We start from the raw sequence: 24,943 nt of genomic DNA on the forward strand, positions 1-24,943 counted from the left end.
CGGTAACAACAGAACGTGGGGTTCTTCTTGTCGAATATAGCTGTGTGTACCCAGACTGTGTCCAGCAAAACAAGTGTCTTATTTAGAGGCTCTAATAAATTTTCTAAAATCACGTTCTCAATAATCTTAGGAACTCAGACTGACTAACAAGTGTATCCTTAAACTGCTGGCTTTTTAGTGGTCAACTTCTCACTTTCAGGGTATGTCGTATTTTCAATGCTCCCGACTAATAATATCACAATATGTTAATTTCACCTAATGCCCAACAAATTTGACCTTGTCAAAATCGATTAAACGGAAACATAACAGTTTATTCACTTAAACTTCAGGAAAGAAGGGAATGTTGCGAACATTGCTCCACTCTAAACTATTGATCGATTATGAAAGTTAGGTCTTGAAGACCAAGCGCCGGTACCCATCAGGATTATTCAGCGCCGTAATGAAGGTGAAATATATAAATTAATGATATGATTGATAATGAATAGGTGAATGATGACATACTAGTAAAATTCAGTGTTAAATTATGAACGTAAAAAATTAAGAATATTAGATAAAACCAACAACAAATATAATATATATTAAACTTTTATATTTAAAATATATGCTTAGTATATAAAATAGACTATTCACAACATTCATAATTCTATTCTAAAAGAATTCTAAGAGTTTATTGGTGAACTTGTCAGAGAAGCCTTCTGACAACTTGCTTTCTGCCGAAGACATATTGCATAGAAGCAAAAAAAAAAAAAAAAAAAAGGCAAATGCTGGTCATGCCTCTATTAAAAAGAAGATAAAAGTAAAACTGACCAGATTCTTTTCCTCAATGTATTTTTCATATAACTGTTAGAAGCAACATAAGGACATTATATCGTCTAGCATTTCCTAAAGTAAAATAATGACCATCAAGGTACATACATTTCTTACCTACTGCAGTATGAATACGCATCCCTAACATGATGCAAGCATATGCAAAGCAGATGTATTACGTAAATTAGTGACAATGCCCGACTAAAAAAGAAAAGTTTTCATCACTTGCATCACGAATCGTCAAATCTCGTATTCTATGAGACTGGAAGCTGAAGGCCGCTGATAGAGATTCGTATATATTTGCTCAACGATGATCAGAACCTGATTTGTGATTCTATTTTTTTAGATCGTGTGTCCTGTATATGGCTAATGATGACGCAAACATGTTTTTTTCTCCCAAGCATTGTCGCTGGACAATTGCGTCTCGATCTCCTGCATTTTTTAATATGATAAATTTTTTTTCTTTTTTTCTTTTTTTACTAACCTGTCTGGTATTCGTTAGGATGGTGTCCTGAAACCCCTGTTGTTTTAAGTCACTGTCAGTGACTTGATGCAAAATGAAGTGGCAGTCAGTTATATTGATTTGAATATGGAATTTAGGCCAAAGGCCAAGCACTGGGGCCTATGAGGTCATTCAGAGCTGAAACTGAAAATGACAGTAAAAGGTTTGAAAGGTGTAACAGGAGTAAAGCCACGCAGTTGCACTATGAATCGATTGTTAGGAGAGGGTGGAAAGTAAGATGGAAGAAAGAGAATATGAAAGGAGTTACAGGTAAGGGATTTGAAGGGGTTGCAGCTAGGCCGAAGGCATGCTGCAAAGAACCTAAGTAATGCCTACAGTGCACTGTATGAGGTTCACTGACGGCACTACCCTATAGGCGAGGTTTAGATGGGGTTAATATGCGGTAAAGTCTGTCAGTTGGACGTAATCACTCTGGTAAAACTGAAACATCATTCCTTAGCTGACCCGCGATTATGCATCAAACGTGGTATCACATAAATAATAAATATTAAAAAAACACCATTCCAAGCGTCTTCAATTCACGAGTTTAATAAGCCATCAAATTTCTCCCGATATATAAGAACCACATGATGTTAATTTCGTCTTAAGTCTTGCCTTGACTTCTTGGCTGTAACACGAACAAACGGAATGTTTGTTTTGGCTATTCCATACAGTCCAACGCAAAAAAAAAAAAACTAAAAACAAATGTTCGACGGAAGGTATATATTAGTTTGTATCTTAGGCTATATCTTCGAAAGTAATAAGTTGTAGTGAACAGGAAAATATGCATGATATTAAGGGATGCTGGATCTGACATAAACATCTTTTATAAAAAAGCGTTCGCCCATTATTCTCTTACTGGTGATGTATCAAAGTAAGTGATATTTGCTGGACAGCAGTCTACTGTAGATTTCATTTGTATTTTGTTTATTTAATCCACTGCTAAATTTCACCAAAGTTGTTTATCAGTTCTTTAGTTTTACGCAAGTGATTTCAAGATAATGTAATATGTATAATATATATACATATATATATATATATATATATATATATATATCTCATGGAATCAGGGGCTTAACAAATGTTTGGCTCTTCTCTCGTTTACTTTGGATCGCATATTATGGCCTTGAAGAAGTATGGCGATGTCTCTAAAACTAGTAATTAAAAAAAAAATGTATATCCACGTTTTCGTGCATTGACTGCCCGTTCATTGTCATCGCGAAGAGCAACATAATCGGTATGTAAGTGCAAGGAATTATTAAGTAAACTCAGATCTCCGTAAATTGTTTGCCCTGAAGGAGACGGGAACCTACTGGACTCTCCTAGATGTGGTGAATATCACACAGCAGGGGTAAAGATATGAGGAAATTGAAGCAAACTTCCTCTCCTGTAATCAGATAACAGAGACCACCCAGAGTAACTGTGTATAAACTTTCTTTAAATCCAATAAAAAAAGCCTTGCACTAGTAACTAATGAATAACAGAGTCCAAAAAACTCATACTATCGCAGTTATTTTATCTGCAGTGAGACCAAAATTTTAACTAAGAAAAAAAATCCTTACAATTTATAGTTACGCTTTTGTCTCTGGAATCATCAAGACCACCAACCAAGAGCATTCTATGGAACCTCGATTCTATCATAGCTTAAGGCTACTTGATAAAGGTAATGCATCTGTCAATAAATCTCGTGGCGCTGCTGATAGCGATAAGCTCAGTCACAAGTAAGCAAACCTTATCGTGGGACACATAACCTAGACTGATAAAAGCAATAATAACAATTACCCAAATGATTACGAAGGCGAACTAGATTTTACTTTCTCGTATTATCACCAGAAAGTCTTGTGAAGTAATAAGAGTTCGTGTCATCCTAAATAAAACTAAACTGATAAGAAATGCTGCGAATTAATAGTTTGAGTAAACATTGACATATTGACATAAAATGGCTCGAGTCAAAACCTGACAGGAAATTCTGCGGCTCAGTTGATTCTTGTAAATAACTGACCGGATATGCCGTGGATCAGCTCACTGGAGTTAAACGAAGCTATTGCAATTTTGACAAATTAGGTTATTCGAACATGATATTCACCTAACATAAAGTAAAATAATTAGTTTAATCGAGAGTCAACAGCTAACCGGAAATACCATGAGCCTGAAAATAAAAATTATAAAATAAAATTATATATATATATATATATATATATATATATATATATATATATATATATATATATATATATATATATATATGTGTATATGTATGTATGTATGTATATAACTGAATCATGAAAAATATGGAATCTGATGAATATACAAATAAAAGCAAATGCTTTATATATATATATATATATATATATATATATATATATATATATATATATATATATGTTATTTATATATATATATATATATATATATATATATATATATTCATATATATAATTTATATATATATATATATATGTATATATATTCATATTATATATACTTATATATATATATATATATTCATATATATATAATTTATATATATATATATATATATATATATATATATATATATATATATATATATATATTTATATATGTATATATACTATAAATGTGATTGTAAATTGTCATATATAATCAAAGAAACTGGGCTTTATAGGAAAAGAAGAAATATTACATGATGCTTTAAGCAATTTGTCAGTATTTTGAAATGAAAACAACACCAGTATCCATATTATGAGAGTATAAGGTTCAAATGTTATCAACAGAGGGAATTCTTATATTACACGATAAGCTGGTTGGCTAGTTAATTATAGACTGAGTTGGCCTTATACCAGTGGGGTAAGGTTTTTAAGGAATAAGAGGCCTGGTGTGTACCTCTTGACTCCGCAAACCAGCCTTAGAAAATATGACATACCTATCCCATTCATTTCTCTTCATTTGTAATTAATAAAATATCGATCGATTAAGTTCCTCATACACAAATGAATCATTCAGAAATAATGGTTTTTTTCATGGAGTTTTTCCTTACGCAGTTTTTTCAAAGCTTGGATACAAGAACCTCCCCCAGGAGGTTTTTGGGGAGCAAGGATCCTGTGAATCAGCTGAGAAGCTCTCTGGGGTCTTTCCGTGCAATCTCTGAGTCAAGGTTCAGTATTTACCCTGTGGTGCTAGAGGGCCATGGCTTACCTGAGAAAGACCCTTCGTTGGGGAATTTCCAGGGGAGGGCTGGCCTACGCACTAACCGCAATGTCCTCCAGCATTCTAACGGCCAGCGGGAGTTAGGGTCAACCGCTCATATGCACAGGTAACCTCATGGGGTCGCTACTGGGCATGGTTCTCCGCCATATAATTATAGCTAGACTATACTGAGTCCTATGAATCCCCGAGGTGGCTCATGATTATATATATACATATATATATATATATATATATATATATATATATATATATATATATATATATATATATATATATATATATATATATGTATGACATTTTTATCACACCGTGATTTATATACAATCATGAAGCTACAAATGTCGCAATATCAAATTCACGCTGCCTCGGGAATATCCCCGATGGGGAATTATCACCGAAGGGGAATTTATAAGTGATAAATGGACGGACACTGCCGAGTCTCGATCCCTAGACACAGATACCCATCCAGCAACTCCAGTCGACGTCACCATCGAGCTATCAAGAGAGTGCATGCAAAATTAATGCCGAGTCTGGTGCACTTTATTTACCGTCAAGAGCGGGGAATTGTACTTAGCTTGCATTGACTCCTCCCCACCATGATAGTTCTTTGGTGCGTTTAATTTATCAGGTCTTTTATGACATTTTTATCACACCGTGATCTATAAGAATCATGAAGCTGCAAATGTCGCAATATCAAATTCACGGCGCTCGGAAACGTGTCTGTGTCGCGGACGGAGACTGGCAGTTCCGTCCATTTATCACTTTATAAATTCCTTCGGTGTTATTCTCGAGGCAGCGTGGATTTGATATTACAACATTTGTAGTTTCATGATTATATATATATATATATATATATATATATATATATATATATATATATATATATATATATATATATTAGTTGGATTTCTTTTTGGCAAGTTTTCAATGACATTGCAAAAGGAATCCTCCATTAAGACTCCATCGCACAGCCTTAACATTTGTTGTATTATCAACAAAAACATCCTGTCTCCTTAGCGTGGCACCATTAACACAATTCCTCGCGTTTGTGTGGCCTAGAAACGGGATGAGGTGAGAGAGGCATGACGAGCGTATAAAGAGAGGGCTCGAAAATAGACGACAAAGTAAGCAGGGCGTTGGCGTTGAATAAAATTATCCCGTTCACCCGTCCCCAGTCCCCAGGGGAGATTCTGCCGAGCGGCGATATCCGGGGAACTAACCCGATGATCAAATCGTTTTCTCAGACCGAGGCGAAAGCTGTAGTAACTGAAGTACTGCGAGAACAACCAACAACAACAATAATAATAATAATAATAATAATAATAATAATAATAATAATAATAATAATAATAATAATAATACACACAATAATAATTAAAAGTTCTCATAGTAGCTTGAGTCTTGAAATGGAGAAACAAATCCACAAGTATGTATGGTGAAGATACATTTAAAATAAATCCTGCAGAGAGCTTTCAGAATCTTCTCAGAAGATTCTGACAGCTCTCTGTGAGAGATTTATTTTTAAAATACACATGCACCCATACATACCTGTGGTTTGTTTCTCCAATAATAATAATATGTATGTGTGTAATAATAATAATAATAATAATAATAATAATAATAATAACAACAACAACACGGACACCAGCAAAGGCATTAGGTACGAAACAGCAGTAACTTGAACAAACACCACTGTTGTCATGGACTATATATGAAACATTGCACGCGGTGAATCAGTGGATCAATAAGATAATGAACGTGAAGCTCAATCGATATATTTGCTATAGATAAGTGAATTTGCTATAGATGAGTCATACAGAAAATGTTAATATGCAATCTAATTAATTTTCTTCATTTATATAAACAAGTGATGATTATCAGATAAAATTTAAAGGTATATATAGTTGCCAGTGTGTGCTATAGGTCTGACTGATTATATTCACGTCTTGCAGAAGTAAAACAAATAATAAGAAACACTTCAAATTACCAACGCGGTGCCTGTCTTTCCGCAATGTAATAATTGCAATGGTGGTAATGCCGATAGTTAGAGAAACCAGTAAAGAACTAAAAATACAGAGGGAAATATTGCGGAGTGAAGTTGTAATAACAGAACGATAACTAGAAATAACAAATCGTCTTTACGGTCAGGTGTGAAACTGAGGCACCTTTGCCAATGGTTCCTCATGTTAGTCTAGAGACATATTTTTAATAACCGGACGCTCTCGTTTTCAACGAAGCCAACATTTCTGCTTGAATTGAAAACTGGACGAAAATAAAGACATGGAAGACGACCATACTCGCAATTATATTAGCAGACCGAAATGAGATTTCCTAGAGCGCTTTAATAAACAATTCAAATATGGTGACTGAAAGACCAGCTGTTGAATAACCCGGTTTCAAATATTTGTAGAAAAAACTTAAGGAATATCATAAATAATATCGGGAATAACATAAAATCAAAATAGAGGAAAAAATTTGCAATAACATAATAAAGGAACTGCAACAGAAACTTAGAACACACGGAAGCTATCTAGATCAGTCTGGCAAGCAGGCATAAAACACCGTAATGTGAACATGAGCACATTAATAATAACTAAAACAAAGGAATGTCAGTGGGAGATGCAGCTGACTCAACACTGGCAAATGCTGGTTAATTGGGACAACAATTGCAAGTATGTGGCTGATTACGGGAGCGCTCAACTGGATGGCCAAGGATTACGTGACTGTTGGAATGTTGCTACCTGAAAAGCGTCAGAGGACTGGCGGTCGGTTCTTACAGTCACTGAGACGGGAAAATTCGCGTTTCACAGCAAAAAAAAAAAAAAAACTAATATTTACTTTACAAGTGAAAAATGCGAAGAAGTTTCTTCGGCGCAATCGAGTTTTCTGTACAGTGTATAATGCTGTATGAAACTCAGCTACGACCGGGCAGCGCTCAGTTGCTCCCCAGATGCGGTCCAGTGAAGTTGCGTCGGCGAACACCTCCGGAAAGCGCTGCCAGACGCACGATCCATGGCTAACCTTAACCTTAAATAAAATAAAAACTACTGAGGCTAGAGGGCTGCAATTTGGTATGTTTAATGATTGGAGGGTGGATGATCAACGTACCAATTTGCAGCCCTCTAGTCTTAGTAGTTTTTAAGCTCAAAGGGTGGACGGACAGACAAAGCCGCCTAAACAGTTTTCTTTTACAGAAAGCTAAAAAGGCATGAAATCAACAGAAGTTACAAACTAATGCCAGCAGCAACAGAGAGACTACGCGATGCAGACTCAGTTTTAGAAACGATCTTTGCTTTCTTCTGAAATAAAAGTAGACAAAATGCTGATGCCAAGAACGCATCCCAGCCAACAGGCGAAATATAGAGAAGAAGAAGAAGAAAAATAAAGGGCAGCGGGGCAAGACCACAGCGAAAGGAATCCCTTTGTTAGATGTGCCTGTAAATAACATTCTGTAAAGCTTCTAGATTTCCCTAGGAAAAGAAAATTTGTTCGAACATTGACAGAGAGAGAGAGAGAGAGAGAGAGAGAGATTGTTTACATGGTGAGTGAGAGATAAAGTGATCCTTTAAACAGTGAAAGTTGTGCTGTAGTGCTCTAGATAAAATGATATCTGAAGTCTGATAATGAGAAGTGGTCAAGATGTGTTTTAACAACTCTGATGAACTTACTAACGTCAACTTGCAATGATTGCAGTCTAGTTCCCCACAAAGTCTTAGTAAAAAAACAGTAAATAATTTTTAAAAATCAACCATTCTGAAGAAATGAAACATTCAGACCAGTCCAAGCTGTTACTGAAAAGATGGTGTTTTGCCAAATTCTTTATTGCTTGTACTGTCTTCTGTATCGCGAACGGGTTTGCATTTATTATAAGTTAAATTGAATTATAAATAGGCTATTATAATATTCAGGATAGATTCAAACGCGTAATTCATGCATCCACTACAACTGTTGGAAATATTTAGTGTCTTAAGTCAGTCTGAAGAAGAGAGGTAATCACTGAAACGTTTCATAATGATTAAATGAAGTGAATGGATGAATGGATCTCAATGAAGTGAATGGATGAATGGATCTCAATGAAGTGAATGAATCTAAATGAAGTGAGTGGATCTAAATGAAGTGAATGAATGAATGTACCTAAATGAAGTGAATGAATGAATGGATCTAAATGAAATGAATGGATGAATGGATCTAAATGAAGTGAATGAATGAATGGGTCTAAATGAAGTGAATGGATGAATGGATCTAAATGAAGTGAATGAATGAATAGGTCTCAATGAAGTGAATGGATGAATGGATCTAAATGAAGTGAATGGATGAGTGAATGGTCTAAATGAAGTGAATGAATGAACAGGTCTAAATGAAGAGAATGAATGTGGGTGAATGGATCTAAAGGAAGTGAATGGATGAATGGATCTCAATGAAGTGAATGAATGAATGGATCTCGATGAAGTGAATGGATGAATGGATCTAAATGACGTGAATGAATGAATGAGTCTAAATGAAGTGAATGGGTGAATGGATCTCAATGAAGTGAATGAGTGAATGGATCTAAATGAAATGAATGAATGAATGGGTCTAAATGAAGTGAATGAATGAATGGATCTAAATGAAGTGAATGGATGAATGGACTAAATGAAGTGAATGAATGAATGGATCTAAATGAAGTGAATGAATGAATGGATCTAAATAAAGTGAATGGATGAATGGATCTCAATGAAGTGAATGAATGAATGGATCTAAATGAAGTGAATGTATGAATGGATCTAAATGAAGTGAATGAATGAACGGGTCTAAATGAAGTGAATGGATGAATGGATCTCAATGAAGTGAATGAGTGAATGGATCTAAATGAGGTGAATGAATGAATGGGTCTAAATGAAGTGAATGAATGAATGGATCTAAATGAAGTGAATGGATGAATGGATCTGAATGAAGTTAATGAATAAGTGGATCTAAATGAAGTGTATGAACGAATGGACTAAATGAAGTGAATGAATGAATGTATCTAAATGAAGTGAATGAATGAATGGATCTAAATGAAGTGAATGAATGAACGGATCTAAGTGAAGTGAATGGATGAATGGATCTAAATGAAGTGAATGAAAAGTGAATGAATGAATGGATCTAAATGAACTGAATGGATGAATGGATCTAAATGAAGCAAATGGATGAATGGATCTAAATGAAGTGAATGGATGAATGTATCTAAATGAAGTGAATGAATGAATGGATCTAAATGAAGTGAATGAATTAATGGATCTGAATAAAGTGAATGGATCTAAATGAAGTGAATGGATGAATGAATCTCAATGAAGTGAATGAATGAATGGATCTAAATGAAGTGAATGGATGAATGGATCTTAATGAAGTGAATGAATGAATGGATCTAAATGACGTGAATGAATGAATGGATCTAAATGACGTGAATGAATGAATGGATCTAATTGAAGTGAATGGCTGAATGGAATTAAATGAAGTGAATGGATGAATGGATCTAAATGAAGTGAATGAATGAATGGATGTAAATGAAATGAATGAATGAATGGATCCAAATGAAGTGAATGGATGTAAATGAGGATCATTTTGATTAAATAACAGAGACAGCAAGGAGAACTCACTGATTACCTGTCACGAAGCCGAGCAAACTACTTTTATTTTAAACTTTCTCGGTAATTTTGAAAATATACGTAATTTATATAGTTATACTGTATGTTATCGCCTGTAATTTTAAGAGTATATGTAATTCATATCATTATATGTAATCGCATATGAATAAAGATTTGAATCTGAATTATGAAGGATCAGACACTATAATGTAATGAACATTAGGCAATACCTTTTGATACGATTTGCACAGAGCCATGTAACTGAAATGGTTGAATGTGCATGACGGAGGAGAGTCTGTCATCCTGACCAAGTTTCAAAGGTTACCTACAAAGCAAGCTTCAAACAGGAGTATGTGTGTTATTCAAATTCTTATATGTAGAAACGCAGGAGGAAGTATATACGCAAAGCCAAAATGCAACAAGATACGCAAAGGGGGATTAGGGGGATTTTCAGAATGCAACAAGATATAAAAAGAGGGATTTTGGTGCACAATCCCTAGTGTATTTAATAAAGTATGATAACATGATATTCCAGTAAAATTCAAAGCCATATGTAAAGAAAAAAAACTTACGTTCTGGAGAAAATGATTTAATTGAGAAAACTGTTTGCTTTCCCCAAGAAAATAAAAAAAATTTGCTAATTATGGACCAAGTAAGGGCCGACAACAAACAGAAAGTTGAAAGGAAGCAACAAAACAAAAATGCACTAACGCAGAATGCAATGGAATGCAGTGATACAGCAAGAGCAACACAGCAATAGCAACACAGTTTGTCACTGTTCCACACAGATGTCGAATATTGGGTTTTTAGCAACGGCGAAACGAGCGTGAAGGCAGTGACATCGTCACGGTATCCATTCATTATTCGCTCAACAAATTAACGTTTTTTTTAATTCTCTTTCTCCCTCCCGCCTTGAGGTACGACTTGGGTGACTTCCTGCCCCAACCCGCCCCCTTCAATAAGACGAGCTGTAGGAAAGTTCAGCAGGCTGATATCAATAATTCCAGAACACACTGTAGATGTGTGAGTGTGCGTGTGTGTGTGTGTGTGTGTGTGATTTGAGGAGCTTGATTAACCAAAGAAGAACTGCAAGGGCAATTAGCAGAGTGATGGAATGGAATGGAATATAAAATTTAGGCCAACGGCCAAGTGCTGGGACCCATGAGGCATTCAGCGCTGAAAGGAATGACAGTAAAAAGGTTTGAAAGGTGCAACAGGAGGAAAACCTCGCAGTTGCGCTATGAAATGAACATTGTTAGAGAAGGCGGAAAGTAAGATGTTGCGCGCATGGAACAAAGAGAATATGGAACGGAGGTACAGTTAGTGAATGAATAAGCTAGCCGGAGTGGTCGTCGCAAAGAACCTCAAGTAATGCGCACAGTGCGCTGAGGTCACTAACCACCTGCGGGAATTAGCAGAGTGAGGTCAACAAGTTATTTTTCAAAAGTTGTTTACAAAGCTGATAAGCATGCTACACGTAGGCCGTATAGCTGTAAAAAAAATTTATGTAATAACATAAAACAATTCTATCAGATATAATAACATACGTCACGCAGGGACAGGCAGAAGTTAATAATAATGTTAAACAATCCATAGCTTAGGCTACTTAAACCTTCTAGTGAGTTGTACCAAACCATGTATATATATATATATATATATATATATATATATATATATATATATATATATATATATATATATATATATATATATATATGTATATATATATATATATATATATATATATATATATATATATATATATATATATATATATATATATACACACAGGATATACAGTACATATTACATATATACAGTATATATATACTTTTATTTTTACTAATAATCATAAGGACATAGACTTTTAAAATCTAATAATAAAAAGAATTAACCTCAAACAATGCATGTTGCAATGTCATACAAAAAGTTATGTCTAATAACTTGATTAGAATTCCGGTAAATTTGACAGCACGTAAAGTTTTTATTGAGTACCTTAGGAGCGGTAAAAGTTAAATCTTTTCTAGGCAGGATGAAATCGAGTTCACGATCTCACGCCAATACATCCCGACTGATTAAATGGCTTAGCTTGCGATATGAAAACCAAAGATTGCTTTGTTAGCATGGTAAGACATGTAGCATACTAAGCAGACATGCAACTGCTACAGTATTTTGTACCTTCGACAACAGCTTGCTCTAATGGTCTCTGAAGTTTAGAAACTCTTTGTTCCAGATTCGAAATGTGGACTCTCAGACTTGCTGTAGTTCTATTTTGTTTTCTTACTGATTACCTTATAGTCGTTTGTAACATTCGGTAGTTCTTTCTGTGCTATACGAAGGCTATGCAATCTCTTTTGCTAATTTTATATATGGTTGGTCGTCTGTTCAAAGGGTTTCCAAAACGATTTTTAGTTTTATTAAGTTCTGGTGAAATGGTGGCCTATGGGACAGGGTAAAGTATATCTTAGGTTCTGAGATGGATCAGGATTCATATATATATGCATATATGTACGTATATATATATATATATATATATATATATATATATATATATATATATATATATATATATATATATATATATATATATATATATCTGCTATGCATAACTGAATCACGAAAATATGGAACGTGATGAATATATAAATAAAGACAAAATCCACGAAGGATTAAACAGCATAAATTAAATATTCTGTCAAAACTGGACAAACACCCAATGCTATATTCATTCATTTAAGTGAAAACTTTCACAGGACAAATTGGACTGAAAGTTCAGTTATTACCAGATCAAACGATTTCTCTTCTCGAAATCTCTTCGAATCTGCTATTATACAGATTATTTCCAGTCGGAATATTAATCTTAGCCCTGGCATGTATTATTTGGACCCCTGTATAAGTAAAATGTTCAAAAATAACCTAAAAGATAAAATCACTGACTTAATTAAAAATTAGTCACCTTATATATATTTTTTATGTATTGGTATATTTAATTTTTTTTTAAATGCTCACCCGTTAAAAATGATTATAATTCACTGAGTTGTATATATATACTTTTTTATAACATTTTGTGGGGTCAGTCACCCTCCGTGTATAATCTTTTAATTGCCCTGTCCTCGCTTTTTGAGCCGTTGAGTCTAATCCTTTTGTAAAATCTCTTAAATATTAACCCTATTCTGGTATGTCTGCTAATCCTTTAATTGTGTTGGATTCCAGGTACATATTTTTTCCGTTTGTAATCCCCATCTGTCATTTATACAAGCCTTCTTTGTAAACTTATTTTTCTATTTCTTCAGTCTGCTAAGTAAAGGACTAACGTCTAAAGGCCTTGCAGCACTCCGTTGTTCCTCTTTCCTTCGTGGATTTTGTCTTTAATTATCTATATAAATATATATATACACATATATATAATATATATGTATATATATAAATATGCATATACTCATATATACATATATATATATATATATATATATATATATATATATATATATATATATATATATATATATATATGCATAGGTGATGTTCACAGATAATAGAGAAGTGACTGGGGTTAGTAAAAAGACACTTCACAATAGGTCGATGTTTGCTGATAATAGAGAAGTGACTGGAGTTAGTAAAGACACTTCAGAATAGGTTGATGTTTACTGACAGTACAAAAGTGACTGGGTTTAGTAAAGACACTTCAGAATAGGTTGATGTTTGCAGATAATACAGGGTATCTGTGGGGAAAGACACAAAAGAGAGAGAGAGAGAGAGAGAGAGAGAGAGAGAGAGAGAGAGAGAGAGAGAACAATGTTTTATCTTTTAAGCTGATTTTTTAATCCATGAAGGAGGCTGGGGTTGCAGCCAAGGAAGGACTATCAGCCAATTCCTTCCTTAAAACCTTCCCTTTTTATCTCATTAAAGAATTCGACAGGTGATATACTATAGATACTTCATCGCACCCAATACAAGGTATCTTGAATAGACAACAGATTTTATAGTTCTGGCATTGATGAATGATAGTAAAGTTTTTATTTAAGGAATTCTTATTTTTGAAGGCATACACGATACTTGAGCAACACAACTATTTTTTTAAGTGACCATTGTTTGTTCATGTTTGGTAGAGCGGAGAGAGATTCAGCTTTTCGTCATTCTTTTCACTTAACCTATTCATCTCAAAACACTCTGATCAATCCTTTCACTTAAGGTAACCTTTTTGCCGCTTCCACATAATCTCCACATTTCTCATAACTTCAGTTCTCCTTAAGTCCTGTATGCTACACAAACAATTCATCTCAACAGATTCAATGTATTTTTTATTTATTTGCATCATCATCCGCGCTCGATATCCATAGAGGGAACTTAGTTGAACAAACCTTTCATACATTTGTCCTTTGCTTAAACAGACACTTCAGGTCTTCCGAATCTTTTGCACAAACATTTGCTTCACCTGTTCTGAGATTTTCTTCTCCCTCATAATGCCACTGTCTGATTTATTTATACTGTAATACCTTTATGAATCATCTGCTTTCAGTCTTCCACATTACATATTAACAATCATTGCTCTATCTGGCTGATTTACAGTTGTCCTCATAACCTTACCCTTCCTCGCATTTACTCACAACTTTCTCCTCTTAAAGTTAAAGTTAAAGCCCAACTCCCACCATGTCGTCACTCATGCCAGTAATCATCCACTAGCCAGTCTCTCTATCCGCCCCTTGAATGGGAGCGAAAGCTGGTTCCCGAGATTACGAGGCCAGCACGATACCAACTGTACACTTTCAAAATCTTTTAAAAGATTCTGAAGTTTACTTTTACTAACCCCCTCACTCCTGTACTCTCTGCCAACATCGGCCCATTCAAGACTCATATTACTATTCCACTACTTGCCCTTACATTAGATACCTTTCTTTGGCTTCTTGTATCATTCCGTCCGTAAAGATACTTAAACAGATACCTTGCATCAGGCCCACTTTTACCAAAGCCAATCACTCTCACGTCTCCATTAAATAACACACGCTTAGCTTTCATGAAAACTTCTCGTCCTTCTTATCAACTGAATGTGTACAATATATACTCATCAAACTCCTCGTTGCCTCTCTATTAATTTTGCCATAAGCTTTCTTTTTCTAGGTCCAAGTATTTTATATAGCCATTTTTTCAATCTCCTTAACAAGCACTTAATCGATGCACTCTCTTCCTTATCTAAACCCGCACTTACGATGATTTATGGTAGAAACTCTAAGATTCTAGTTGAGTGAGTTTATCTTACTCCTAAATAACGAACCGAAATGTTTTCGGGTGATATTTTGTAATCAGGGATAAATCTTAGCTCAATATTCAGTGTGACTTGTTCATATTTTCTTCATGGTGTGTTGTACCTTTCACAATTGTGTATATAATTTTTCTTCAGTATCGAATGTTCAAGTGTTCATTTTCAAATTACACTGTTGCAACTGCTTTTCAGCATTATTTCTAAATGGACGTCGAAAGGGCTTCGCGCATGTTTAAACGTAACTGGCAATCAAATCCTAACTGAGTGAACAAGAATCACTTTAATCAAGAACTGAACGAACAAGCAGCTGTATGAATTTAAAGGTGATGAAGACTGCAGGAATTACGTAGGCATGTTATTTTCTTGCATACCAAGGAACCTTTGTTGTGGAGTAATTTGATTCAGGACGTAAGATATGACAGGCTGAGTAATACGAGAAGAACATGCTACAAAGCAGCCAACAGGCTAATGTTATAATTTTACGTAAAGACCTTATTTATCCAGTCAAGAGATATTTATCAGCAACCACATCAAAAGCAAATAATGCCTATAGCGAGCTTAATAACTCATAAACTCCAGGAATACTATATTTACTATATATATATATATATATATATATATATATATATATATATATATATATATATATATATATATATATATATATATATATATATATATATATACATATATATATATATATATATATATGTATAAGTGTATATATATAAATATATGTAAGTGTACATATATATCATAACATACACACACTAACACACACACACACACACACACATATATATATATATATATATATATATATATATATATATATATATATATATATATATATATATATATATATATATATATATATATTCTTTGCATCTGAACCCCATTCCGCCCAAGAGCATAGGCCGCCATCATTTCACGAGCTTTACAACGAACTCCAAATCTTTCTGGACATCCTGTGGACAGACAATCAACTAAATATCGAAGCAGCACAAGTGAATACATAAACCTTTGTCCACATTCACTGGCAGGGCACGAGAACTAATAGATATTAAAACCGACTGGCAGAGATAAAAAAAAAAAAAAAAGACACAAAATGAAAGTACAGTGAACCTTAAAATCCACATTTCAGACCGGGAACAAAGAAAAAGCGAAAGACAAAAAAAGAAAAGACTACCAACAAGAGTTTCTGAATTCCAGAAGCCACCGGAACAAACTAGCCTCGAAAACGCAATGACGCATTTGAATGCCTAATGAATAAATATCAAACCAGAGTAACCTAGCAACCTTTGCTGTTTATTTCGCAAGCTGAGAACCTTTTTTTCTTCATCAGCTGCACTTATACTTCCGTGATTTCTACTCATTATATGAGGACGAAACACCTGCATTGAAAAAGAATCAATGGTTTCACCTCTACCGAGGTACTGACTGACAACGATATAAGCCGTGAGATTTACTGGAATTCTATTCAGGTTATCAAACTTCTTAATACAATTACACTTGAACGCGTATGATTTGAGATCAAATATTTATTACATTTTTAAAAATCAATATCATTTGTTATTTGTAAAAGAAGTGTTCTATGGTCTCACTTACAACAGATAGCAAGTTAGTTATTAATCAGTGAGTCAAATACGAGATATCATAATTTGGGTAAATTATTCTGTAAACGAAAATGATAATTTCGGCTAAAGAAAACTGGTGTCCCGATACCTCTCTGGCTTCTGCCCAATAAGGAGACCTTTCCATCAGTGCACCTTACATGGTGCACTGTAGACATTACTTGAGGTTCTTTGCAGCGTCCCTTCGGCCTCTAGCTGCAACCGATTTCGTTCCTTTTGTTATACTTCCGTTCATGTTCTCTTTCTTCCATCTTACTTTCCACCCACTCCTAACAATTACTTCAGCATTATTTTCAGCGATGAATGACCTCATAGGTTCCAGCGCTTGGCCTTTGGGCTAAATTTCCTATTTCAGTTCTCCGGCTTCTGCGTTCAGTTTCAATGGACGTAATTTTGGAAACTCACTGGGTGTACCATCCAATCAAAGTTTGAAATTAAAAATCAGAACGCATTTTTTGACTCTGAGCAAGTTCATATTAAGTGCCTCAAATAAAATATAGTACCTGTTTCTGTAGGTTATGATTACGTCTCCAGCAACCTCGATTTACTGAACTGGTAGCACGCTAGAGACTTTTTGCTATATGACCTGGTTACTGATCCTTGGTAAATTGAATTTGTCTCTGTCGTAAGCGGTAAAAGAAAATCACATGAACAGTCAAGTGTCTTTTATGAGAGTGCTGTATGAACCATGTAGCAAGTTCATACAGCACCCTCAAAACAAACCACACACAAAGGCTAAGAACTGTTTGTTAAGCAGATTTTTCCTTTAAGTTAGAGATTTTTTAATTAAGAAGCTCAGGCACCAACAACTGCCAATCCACAGAGAATTATTTTTTTTCTTTACGAAGAGCATGCTATGGCCGCAGTTCCTTGACAACATAGAATTAACTATGCCACTGCACAGTTTTTAATACGATCGTGTGAACAGAACGAACCCAGCAGTGGTGAAACATCGTTAGAAGGCTGGGCCTCAGAACTCATCGATATTGTTGAATACAGAAAGCTGTGGAGGGCAGCAGGCCAGGGCAGTCTGATTCCGTCACTTGTCTCGGGACGTGTCCCGTAAGGAGTTTTTCCTTGAGTGGAAAGCTGGGGTCTGTGTTCCCTTCGAGGACATGGCCGACATGACGGCATCAAACGCAGCTCTGTTTCCTTTGCTGGGGTTTCTTTTCATCTTCCCACAAGCCTTGGCCTTCGATGTTGTCTGGAATCCGTAGGCGTCCCAGAGACCTACGTCCTGAACACCACGAAGACGGAGACGAGGAACTTTTCTCTGCTTGTGTGTGGAATAGGATGCGCTCAAAGGGGTTGGTGTAATGTCTGGTGTGTCGGGTCGTCTCAGGGGTGCATCATGTCCAATCTGCTGATCTCGTCATCCTATGTGCCTGCAGCAGGAGAGGTGCCTCTGGAGTGCTACACGATCAGGAAGCGGGTGGATTATGCCTTCAATGCCTTGGTCACCGCGACAGGTCCCGCCTCTTGGTCTGGTCCCCCTGCCACTTTGGTCGACGGAATGTATAACTGGTACGATTTGGGTTGCTACTACACGCGTGACACCACAAACGCCTACTTCTTGTTAGAACTACCCGAGGTAAAAACTATCACGGAAATCAGGGTCTTGGCCGAATCAACCTACCTAGCCTCCGCTCACGTCCGCGATCTGGAGGTAGGCGTAGGCCAGACGGCGCAGACGGGCGATTTTTCCTCGTACACGATCATCGGGACCTTTGCCGGTCCTGCAACGCCCAGCCAGGAGATTGTGTTCAACAGCCACAAGCCCGTTCAAGGCAAGTTCGTCAGTTTCCAGAAAAAGTCATCTTACTACTTTTGCCTCTGCTACATCGAGATACGTTGAAGTCGGAGTGAGGAAGATGGAGAGATGATGTAAAGGACACTGACTTAGATCTGCAGACTGACAACGATTGCCATCGGTGCTGGGAATGCATTACTTAGTATGAATAATTCATCTTCACTGAAAAAAATTTTTGATAAATGTTTCCTCCATGGAATTAATGATACAGACTATTTGAATGTTTGCATTTCAAAAATCTACATCTTTTGCACAAAACCAGATTCATCGCAAATCTTAAACTAAGACAAAGTTTGTCTTAAAGCAAGAATAGTACACCTACATAAGGCGAGAATTTGACTCCCTAAGTATCTCAGCACAAACAAAATATTAAAATTACTGACAAGTCTTGCTTGATAATGTTAAATTAAAATTAAATTAAACACGTAAATGCTCCAAGTTTCTTCGGTGCAATCGAAGTTTCTGTACGGCCGCTACAGCGTATAATCAAGGCCACCGAAAATAGATCTATCTTTCGGTGGTCTCGGTATAATACTGTATGAGCCGCAGTCCATGAAACTTTAACCACGGCCTGGTGGTGGCCTACCCTATATCGTTACCGGACGCACGATTATGGCTAAATTTAACCTTAAATTAAATAAAAACTACTGAGACTAGAGGCCTGCAATTTGGTATGTTTGATGATTGGAGAGTGGATAATCAACAAACTAATTTGCATCCCTCTAACCTCAGTAGTTTTTAAAATCGAGGCGGACAGAAAAAAGCCGGCACAACGGTTTTATTTTTGCAGAAAACTAAAAGACGAATCAGGTAAATTTTGTAACTGAAAATTTCTTCCTTGCAAAAGTTATGGCTTTATAGTATACTCATATTAATACCCATACTGTTCCCTCCCGGCTTTCTCACTCCGTATGTGTGTATCTATCTGTAAAAAAATAATATGTACACGGCTAAAGCTTTCATTGCATAATTTATGAGACAGCAGTGACAGAATATATATATATATATATATATATATATATATATATATATATATATATATATATATATATATATATATATATATATATATATATATATATATATATATATATATATATATAGCAGAGAAGAAGAACATGGATTTGTGTCATGCCAAGTCACAATGTAGAATTTTCACGTCTCTTAAATAACTCGATTTATTAATCTTATAAACTGTTTAAACTAGTACTTAATTTTAGTCGTCTCTTTATCTGTTCTGATTCATTTCTTTTTTCACAATGGAATTTTACTTTCATAATAATAATAATAATAATAATAGTAATAATGGTAACCTTCATACTAATGGTAACCTTCATACTTCATGAACATCGCTTTAGAAAGTGTCGTTGATAAATATAGCACCTCTTTTGTATTTATTGCCTCATAATCTCTCAAAGGTCTCATTATAAGCTGTGAGGTGTGAGGTTTGTCCTGAATGCTATTTCAGATTTGTAGAATTACCAGTTTGTTTCATAGTGACAGCATTCGTTCCACCTTCAGCATCATATTTCTTGAAGAATATTATTTAGCTGTTTGTGAGAACTGCATAAGCAGTGTAACACTAAAGGTTCTGATGTATGGTATATACTCGTACAAGCAAAGTATACATACGTGCGTATATATATATATATATATATATATATATATATATATATATATATATATATATATATATATATATATATAATATACACATATGTGTGCTTTATATATGTGTATGTGTGTTCTTTGTAAAAACTTGTCAAAATCATTTACTTTGTTTTTCAGTTAGCAAGCAACCACAGGATGACCTTTTTTCACGGATCTTTGACGTATAAAGAATGCACGATAAATGGCAGTGTCAGAATTTATTTCTGTTAAATGTTTATCTCCATGTACAATTATAATGTAATAATAATAATCCCTCACTTTGTGGACGTCTCGCTTGACTATTGAGAGTGTGCATATTGTCATGGTAATTAAAGATTCCAAAGTCCATTTTTTGGTTTATTAACCTAATTTTACTGGAGGTTTGTGGTATACGTAAGCCATTCTCCATACAAAAGTGGTTGAGAAAATTTTCTTAAATAATCCCAATATTATCTTGTGCATCTATCCCAATTACTGCTTTATTTTTTTTTTTTTTAATTCTGAAAGGAATAATACTCAAGCCTCTTCTTAACGACATGAAAAGTAATGACAAAAAAGCTACAGTAACCATAACTACCTTAAGCATACCTTTGGTTTGGCTGTTTTCCTCTATGCAACCACATCCTATTTATCATGTTTTTCTTTTTAGTTCCTCGCTGGGTGAGCGGGTTCCGTTCTCAGCTACCATTCTGTTGGTCGCGAGTTCGAATCTCCGACCGGCCAGTGAAGAACAAGAGGAATTTGTTTCTGTGATAGAAATTCAGTTTCTCGCTATAATGTGATTTTCCGGATTCACAATAAGCTGTAGGTCCCGTTGCTAGGTAACCAAGTGGTTCTTAGCCCGTAAGTAAATCTAATCCTTCGGGCCCAGCCTAGGAGGCTGTTAATCAGCTCAGTGGTCTAGTTAAACTGAGACATACTTAACTTTTATATTTTCGGTGCCCCAGCCCTGCCTAAATGATCTCTAAAGCTTTCCTGTTAAACTTTGGCTTCTGGGAAAATCTTCTTAAACACTGATGGTTCGCTTGGCTGTTCATTCTTCTTGCATTGCACGAGCTGCTAAATGCTTTGCGCCACACTCCTTTTGACGTTCACGTAATTTTCTTCTGTCACCTCCTACGACCGGGACAAATTCAATTTGCAGAAACAATAACCACTTTTATGGGAAAATGTCTCTAGTGATACCTGTTCCAGACGTTGTCATGCCTACAGGAATGAAGTGGGCTTGTGTTTCTTTTCCACTTTGATTGAAATGAGAAATTGCCTCTGGAGCGGAATTAACTCACAAATGCGTTCGGGTTTTGTTGTCCAACTTAGATTGGATAGTACTCCCAATTAGTTTCCAAAATTACGTTCAATGGAACTGAGTGCAAAAGCCAAAAAGGAAGCTATTGTGTTTAAAAACAATATCTGACATTTACATCGAGACACCAGTTTTCCTTAACTTAAATTATAATTTCCTTTACCAAAGAATAACTTGCAGATGATGATTTTGTGTCTCTCTGATCAATGAAGAAAACTTGTTAGCTGCTGTACGAAACCATATAATATTTTCACAAATAATTATGATATTAATTTCTCAAATTTAATATAGTAATTAATCTCAAACCGTACACCCTGAAGTGATATGATATTAATACGTTTGTTAATTGAACTGAATATAGAATTTAGGCCAAAGGCCAAGCACTGGGACCTGTGAGGTTATTCAGCGCTGAAATGGAAATTGACAGTAAAAGGTGTGAAAGGCGTAACAGGAGGAAAACATACCAAATTGCACCCCTGTAGCCTCACAGTTTTCATTTTATTTAAGGTTAAAGTTAGCCATAATCGCGCTTCTGGCAACGCAACAACAAAGGCCACCACGGCCGGCTGAGAGTTTCATGGGCCGCGGCTCATACAACATTATACCGAGACCCCCTAAAGATAATCTATTTTCGGTGGCCTTGATTATACTTTGTAGCGGCTGTACAGAAAACTCGACTGCACCGAAGAAACTTCGGCGCATCTTTTACTTGTTTGGTTTAAACAAAGATTTGAAAGGCTTTCACCCTTAAAAGAAGTTTACCAGTTTCCATCCCCGATTGATGAGTGATTCGAGGAACGTGAGTTCAGTACTGTTGACGGATTCTTCCCTGACAAAGATGGACGCCACCTGCTGATATATACTAAGGGAAAAAGTTGCACTTGTGAACTCCTTGCAGACAACACGCCTCGTATATATTCTGTTGCAAGGTTCCATAATACCTCATTTCCACGATTATCTTAAGTTGTTTAAAAGTTTATAATAACAAATGTATAATTTTGACAACCTCGGTTACTACTCTATTTAGTTGTAAAAAGCCATAGAAAATATATTTACTAATGCCTACGATGAAGTTCATTTTTAATTATAAAATAATAACTGATATAAAATATTTCAAATCTGAAAAATAAGAATGACGACCAGAATATATTTCCAAGTCTAACGGCCCAAATCGTTATTAACTATTGCCTTTAGCATCTAAAAACCCTTTCTCACATTCGTGTCAGGTCACGCGAGGGCGTCCAGTTCACTAGATAACTTCTAAGATTGAACTGATATTTACGAAGCAGGGATGAAACACCGCCATTTTCATGTTCGAGTACCAGTGAATTCTCAGTATTTTAGAAACTACTATTTGGCAATTGTTTTTGTAGGTGTGTCGTTCTTTCTTCATTCGGATTCTAAGATTGCTGCAATTTTTTTTTTTTTGGTACCCTAACGATCACTTTTGTACACATTAATATCTGTAACTTCCGCCAATGAAGTTAAGGAAGTTGTTTAGTGACAACTGGTCATCTAATGTTACGATAACTGTTATATTTTAATTCTCATGATAATGTGTTTTGATTCTTCGGCTTTCACCGTTTCCATTATAATTCTGGTAGAGGGTAAGAAGCTGTCCTTGAAAAAGCTCAGTACACCTTGTCAAAGGGGGTGTGGCAGGTCGGGTGGAGCGGCCAGCAACCCCCCAACTGCTGGTCGCTCGCCCTTCCCGGCCGTTGCGTGTCTTCCGGTGTTGGCGGCGGCTACTCTTGGCTCCGTCCTATCGGTAGTGTGGCAGCTCGGGTGCAGCGGCCAGCAGCCCCCCAACTGCTGGTCGCTCGCCCTTCCCGGCCGTTGCGTGTCTCCCGATGTCGGCGGCGGCTCCTCTTGGCTCCGTCCTATCGGTGGTGTAGGTCAGGTGGTCGGCCCTTGGGCCAACTGCTGGTGGCTCGCCCGCCTGGCGGTGCGTGTCTCCTGGTGTCGGCGGCGGATCCTCTTGTTTCGTCCTGGTGGTGTGGCAAGGTCGGGGTGGGCGGGCAAGCCCCCAAACTGCTGGTCAGCTCGCCATGACGCCGGCGGTTCGTGTCTCCAGTACCAGCGGCGCTCACTGGCTCAAATCCTATAGGTGGTGTGGCAGGTTGGGTGGGCGGCCAGCAGCCCCAACTGCTGGTCGCTCGCCCTTCCCTTCGTTATGTCTCCAGGTGTCGGCGGCGGTTCCTCTTGGCTCCGTCCTGCCGGTGGTGTGGCAAGGTCAGGTGGGCAGCCAACAGCCCCCAACTGCTGGTGGCTCGCCCGCTCGCAGACCATTGCGATGTCTCCAAATTAGCCGCCGGCTCCTCTTGGCTCTGTCTTATCGGTGGTGTGGCAGGTCGGTGGGCGGCCAACAGCCCCCAACTGCTGGTCGCCCCGCCCTTCCGCCCATTCGTGTCTCAGGTGTCGGCGGCGGCTCCTCTTGGCTCCGTCATAAGGTGGTGTGGCAGGTCGGGTGTAGCGGCCAGCAGCCCCACAACTGCTGGTGGCTACGCCCTTCCCGCCCGTTGCGTGTCTCCAGGTGTCGTGGCTCCTCTTACCGGCTCTGTCCTATCGGTGGTGTGGCGGGTCAGGTGGAGCGACCAGCGCCCCCAACTGCTGGTCGCTCGCCCTTCCGCGGTGTGGCATGTCTCCAGGTGTTGGTGGCGTCTCCTCTTGGCTCCAATCCTATCGGTGGTGGTGGCAGGTCGGGTGCGGTGGCCAGCACCCCCCCAACTGCTGGTGCGCTCGCCTTCCCTGCCCATTGCTTGTCTCGGTGTTGGTGGCAGCTCCTCTTCGCTCCGTCCTATCGGTGGTGTGGCATGTCAGGTGGACCGGCCTACAGCCCCCCAACTGCTAGTCGCTCGCCCTTCCCGGCCGTTGCGTGTGTCCAGGTGTCGGCGGCGGCTCCTTTTTCCTCCGTTCTATCCGGTGGTGTGGCAAATCCGGTGTCGTGGCGGCTCCTCTTAGCTCCATCGTTCCGGTGGTGTGGCAGGTTAGTTGGACGGATAACGCAGCCCCTCAGCACTGGTCGGCTCGCCCCTCGCCGTTGATCGTCTCTAGGTGTCAGTGGCGGCTCTTCTTGGCTCCGCTCATTAGCGGTGGTGTGGCGGAGTCGGTGGACGGCCCAGCAGTCCCCCCAAATGCTGGTCTCGCACCTTCCGCCCGTTGTGTGTCTCAGGTGTCGTGGT

The sequence above is a fragment of the Macrobrachium rosenbergii genome, chromosome 55 (genome assembly GCF_040412425.1).
Source record: "Macrobrachium rosenbergii isolate ZJJX-2024 chromosome 55, ASM4041242v1, whole genome shotgun sequence".
Taxonomy (NCBI): domain Eukaryota; kingdom Metazoa; phylum Arthropoda; class Malacostraca; order Decapoda; family Palaemonidae; genus Macrobrachium; species Macrobrachium rosenbergii.